We start from the raw sequence: 6405 nt of genomic DNA on the forward strand, positions 1-6405 counted from the left end.
TCTTATGGCACATTTACAAAAAAACAACATCTGGGAATTGTTTAAGAAGTGCTTATTTTTAACTGTAAAAGCAGGTAAAAATTGGGTTAAAAAAATCAACAATAGAAAATGCTATTTGAAATACAGCTGCAGAAAACACTATTCCAATCTGATCATTTTAATCAAAAAAGAATGTGTCAGCACGCTAACATGCTGGGATGAAAATGTCAACATGCTGACGTATATGCATGCATTGTATATTGTTTATATTGTTGTATATATTGTTTACCATGTTCACCACCTAACATGTTTGCATGCTAACATTTTCTAGTTAGCATTAAACACAAAGTACAGCTGAGGCTGAAGGGAAAGTCATTATTTAAGCAGGTATTTGATCATAAACAAAAGTATTGGACAAATTAAAACTTTGACCTGACGATGGCGCTAGATGTAAAGTCAGGGAATCACCAAAGTCAGTAGGATTCATCCTCTGGGGATGAATGTCATGTCATGTCCATGTCCTGTACAAAACATTACCTGGCAATCAATTGTCGTCAAATAGCTGTCGAGACATTTCAGTCTGTAGCAAAGTCATGGACTGACAAACTGACATTGCGATCCATCCAACATCTGAAACAAATCATTCACCTGCGTCTCTCTAAACAACAAACAGATGAATCTGCTCTCTGTTGTTTCCTCAGTTCTGATTTGTTCTGGTCTTGTCTTGGACTCTATTGGGTTTCTATTTGTTTTATCTCCAGCATCCCCTCTGTTGCCAGTTACCGATCCGTGAAGACTGAAATGCTCTTTTAATCTGGAACTGTGACATCATCACTTACTACCTAATGATATCATCACCCGCTGCCAGGAAGTTGAGATTATCAATGAGATGATGCCCAGAAATGTGTGGTGATTGGCTGGGACGATTGATGATGATATCATCCGAGTAAATTCAGCACTTCTCGTTTGGATGGTGATGATGATGATGATGATGATGATGATGACGATGATGTCACTGCCATTGTGTGAAGGCTGTGTGTGTGTGTCAGACTACAAAATGTGAATGTGATATCATCACATCCCACTGGGAGTAATGCCTATCCCAATCAACACACACACACACACACACACAGACCACACACAGTGTTCTGGCAGTGCTCCTGTCCAGCCGCTGTTTTAAAGGCCAGACATAAAAGTCAAATGTCACGGTCGTGAGTTTCTGTTCACCTTGCAGAAACACTGAATCCGGCCTGATCCTCTGCACGAGAAGCTTCTGCCAAACAGCTGACAGCAGGACGCTCAGAAACCAGACAGCAGAGACTACACTGAGAGAGGGAGGACAGGAGCACGGTGCTTGTTGCTGAATAAATATATGGGGAATGAAGGCAGACAGTATACCAGACCAGATCATACAGGCAGCAGTTTTCTGATGTAATATTCAAGTAATAAAAAACTTGTTTGTCTTTGATCTTGGAGACATTTGATGGCTTTGATGCTTGGCATTCAATGAAAACAGCATAGACATTAAATGCTGATTTGTACTTTGTCTTCACCGACAGTGCGGTTAAAAGCAGCTCGTCAGCACCGGCTGCAGTCCAGAGTCACACTGGATCTCTTCAGCCACAGAACAGTTTTCACCATCACTCACATACCAATGCACAATCATGCACCAGTAAGACGGAATAAAATAGACTTGAAGACCTCCTTTGAAGCAAAAAAGATGTGGCCTTTGCTACTTCTCCTTGTTGCTGTGGACGTGCTAACACTCACAAGTGTAGCAGCTAGCTTGCTCGTTAGCAAACTGCATAAATAAGCAACTGAAGCTGCAACTTTCTCCGACAGTCTGTGACCTTGTGTAGTCATTTTGGTTTTTACCCCCTAGATGCCAACCATGAACCACAACATCCGGGGTGAGTCAGAGCTTTACACCTCTCTCTCTCCCTCAAAACTCTCTACTGTCTGTAATAATAAAATCATAAATTGGTAAAAGGGTCACACAAAAAGGACGACACTGATCATTGAACATCATTGACATTTTTCCACAACAAGAGAACAACCCTATGTGTAATTTCAAGAAGAAAAGCTACTGCCAGAAAGGACATAAAAAAAACTTGTAGACAATCAGCAACTAAACTAGCTATATCACTTTCTTAACCTCCTAAGACCCAAGTTCTATCTTAATTTCTCTTTGCTATCTTGGCTTATTGGGACCTGATAAGTATAAAAACTAAGCATCATCTGTTGACATGATGTAGTTCCACATACAGGGACAATTTTGAATTTCCATATAAGCAGAATTAAGTATTATGGTATAACCCAAAATGTGATGTCCACGCATGTGGATGCCAGGTCTTAGGAGGTTAAGCGAGGTATGACTGACCGGAAAGAAGATTATTTTGCACTGGCATCTTCAAGATATGAACAGCCATGACACTGTTGAAGTTTGAGAAAGCGTGCATGCTAACCCTGTTCAGTCAAAGACAGTGCACATTCACCCACATACACACATTTTTCATTTACCAATCGGGAGCAGTTTGAGACCGACCAACCCTGAGATCACTGGAGGACCTGCTCCACGACTTGGCCGAAACTTGTATTCGTTTATTCTCAACAAAATGCTTTTCCTGCTGCAGGAAAACATAAACCGCATCGGTTACTGCCTCTCCGTATCATTTTATCACTAAATTCCAGCCCAATATCAAGTGATTACAACAGCAGATGTAAGATTTTGACCCATGCTCTATGTTGAATCACTACTGTTTTTTTAATCAACATTAAAAACTAGCAAAACAGACATATATTTATGAGAAATATGTATCACTTTAACCTCTCAGGGCAGAGCTCACTCCCCCATAATCCTCTCTATCTCGCCGAGTTTTGCTGTTGAACTCGAGCCAATTGAATAATGCCTCTGCCCAGTCAACCATGAGAAGTGTGGGTGTATACGTGTGTGTGTGTGTGTGTGTGTGTGTGTGTGTGTGTGTGTAACTTAACTCCTGATATTAGCTAATTTGTGAATATTTGAGCAGAGGGAGCTTACAGCACATAAACACACACACACACACACCCAGTGTTTCTACGGTTTCTCAACATATCCCCAGCGCAGCCCTCTGAAGCTCTCCGCTGCCAGCTGAGTGCTCAGGCAGGAGGTCTGCAGCCTCCGCTGACCCCCTCCGCGACCCCTGGGAGCCTTTTTCAGAGAACCGTGGCTCGAGTGTGTAACACAGAGCACTGTGCGTGGTTTTATCTCCTGCTGCTCTCCTGCTGCAGTAAACACAGAAACACACCACCAAGGATCGAACAGTTATCAATAGTTCATCAGCTGCCATGGACTTTAACCCTTCGATGCAGAGCTGCAGTCTAGCAGACCCCACAGCCTCTTTCTAATGCAACATCTTGTATAAAAAATGTTTTTTTTCTTTTCTCAGCAATGCTTCAGTTAAATTGTTTGAATAAAAACAAAACAGTCTTTTTTATAACTTTATAACTCTACTGTTTTCAATGCAATGGTCCAACAGACTTCCCAGTTTTATCTCTTCCACCAGAGATAGAGTGAGACGGTCTTACCTTCAGGAAAACTAGGAGGAAGTCGAAGTATGCTGCTGGTGGTATTGCAGCCAGTTTCTTTCAGGAATGTATTTATGACAAAAACCAGAGAACTCTCCATGTAAGTTACATGCGGCCAAAAAGACACTTTAAGAAATTGCTCAACCTTTTGGGAAATACACTTATTGTATTTGCTTTATTAAGCACAGGCCAGAGGAGACCACAAATTGTCACATTTCTGGTTGCATACAGATTAAACAAACAAGATATAATGTGTTAATTAGTGAGCTTTATAGGCTAGCTGTTTCCCCCTGCTTCTAGTCTTTATGCTAAGCTAGGCTAACCACATCCTAACTGCAGCTCTGCACCAAAGCAGGAGATTGATATAAATCTTCTAGTAATGAGGGGATATATTAAAGTGTGATTGCCCTGCACAGGTGTTTTCACTTATGTTGCCTGATGTGCTTGATTGACTGTTATGGGTTTTATTAGCACATGAAGTTTGGAGGCATCATCTATTTCCCAGCGTAGCTCCACTCACCTCCAACCTGAGCAGACGTCTGATCTGCAAGAATAAGTCAAAACACCTGACTCATAGCCACTTTTCCAAAAACAAAAAAGAAACAGCCCTGTGTCTAAAGAAACCAAAGAGCTGCGTGTCGATTGAGGTATTGGTGAGACAATGAAATCCAGGCCGGGTTGAGTAATGACTTTGAAGGCTTATCAGACTGCACAGCGGTCCATAATAACATGAGGAAGGACTTTACAACTCTGGAAAGTAATTACACTAACAACCATCTTATCCTTTGTCTTAATGAGGACACATAATCTCTTTACATTACAGAGAAATCTACCAGGTATTATAAAGTTGAGGTTCAACCTTTTTTCCAGAGGACAACATGGCTGTTAGGGATGCCAAATGGTGACACATGAGACAAGTTTTTTATGTCTGGTTTTCAGAGCTACAATCCAGGTAAGAACTGAACTTTAGAGGCAGATGTCCGGTCTTTTTTCTCATATCACTGCATAAAGTTGTGGCAAAAACATTAAGGACAGATATATCTAAACCATCGTGTTTATGAATCTCTAAATCTCGGCAGCACAGGAGTAACTGAACTCTCAACACACATTTTATGGCTGACACGAGTGCTTTAACTCACTTCACTCATCACCTCCTAATCTGCACACACACACACACAAATGCACTTGTACTATAAGTCGACACACTCAAGTCCACAACGCCACGTACACAAATATATGTGTGAGCCATACTGTATGCAAACTCTCTCTCTCACACACAGGAGTGGACACACACACTCTCTTACTCACTCGCGTCCAACTGGGTTGTTTTTCTAAGGGGTGTTTATGTAAAGGAAGTTGGATCCTAAAACTCGCTGCATACTTCACATTTATGAAGGTTGGAAACGGCCGGACTGCTGATATGATTACACCAAGAAGCAAGCAGGAAAAAGCTCTGACATTCTCATATGGAAGCCATTATCCTTTCTCTACATTGCTTTCTCTCTCTGTTTATCTTTACCTTTTCTTCTACCCCCCCCCCCCCACATTCTCTGACTTTCTCTCCCTCATTCTCGCAACTTCTCTTCTCATGTCTTTCATCTCCGTTTCTCACATGCTGTTTGTGTTTATGATTGTGTGCTTGCATGCATTTGCATCTGACGCCTGCTGTGAATTGTTTTGTGTAGACACGAGCATCAGAAGGGACACGCACAGACACACATAAAGTGAAATGGTTTGATTAACGGCTAGTTGGCCTGACTTTTCTCTCTGGATCTGCCACAGTGTTAGGCATTAAAAACCCATAATTCACTATTAACACCCCACCAAATATTTGTGTGTGTGTGTGTGTGTGTGTGTGTGCTTTTACACAACTGTGTGTCTTTCTCATAAGCCCCCTCCGCCCATCAATCCACTCCCAAATGACATCAGAAGAGTGAGGAGTGAGAACACAGTGCATGACTGACAGAGACTAGGACAGCTCTCACGCCCTGGATGCTGTAATGACACAATCATCTCTGGCTGAACAGAGTTGGTGTAGACAGAAGACACATAAACTGTCGCACACACACACGCGCACACACACACAATCACACTTAAAACTGAGATCCACCCTGCCTGACTGCAGCTCGGTTTCCAAAACATTGCATCAAATTCCCAGAAATATGACAACAGAAACCTGAGAAGCCAGGGTGAGTCTGTCGCTGACCTCCAAGTCCTCCACTGACTGTGTTTTAAACTGATATTTTACCTGATTCATGTATGAAACATCTATTACAGATTAGTGATGGTCTGAGCTCCAAAGTCAACAATTTCAACAATCAACTTGCTTTACTGAAAAAAAGGCACACAGCACACTATTATACCATGAGTCTGTTTTCAGTACATGTACTCTTATGCTACTTTATACTTTCACTCTGATTGACAAAGAAATATTGTACTACATTTACTTGGCAACTACTGCGCAGCTACTAGACACAGATTAAGATTTTTAAACATTATAAACCTATAATGGTCATATACAACAGTAAATTAAACCACCCAAGAGTATATAAAAAGGGTAATCTAAGCTCCATGTGTGAATGGGAGGCAAAAATTATAAATGCAGCCATTTACTTTACGAGCCAGATATGTCCCTAAGGAGTTGGTAGAGACCAAATAAGGACCTAAAAGTTGGTGAATATAGGACTTACATTCGTCAGATGGCCACAAATACGACTCCAGATGAATGCTAACGTTGCTCCATAACTGCTGGATGTGTAAATAATCAAATGTTTGCTAACAACTTCGCCACATCAACTTAAAAGGTGATAATATGTCAATGTTGTGTTGACAACTTGTTCCTGCAGGAAGGCCAGAAAG

This window comes from Enoplosus armatus, chromosome 13 (assembly GCF_043641665.1).
Source record: "Enoplosus armatus isolate fEnoArm2 chromosome 13, fEnoArm2.hap1, whole genome shotgun sequence".
NCBI lineage: Eukaryota > Metazoa > Chordata > Actinopteri > Centrarchiformes > Enoplosidae > Enoplosus > Enoplosus armatus.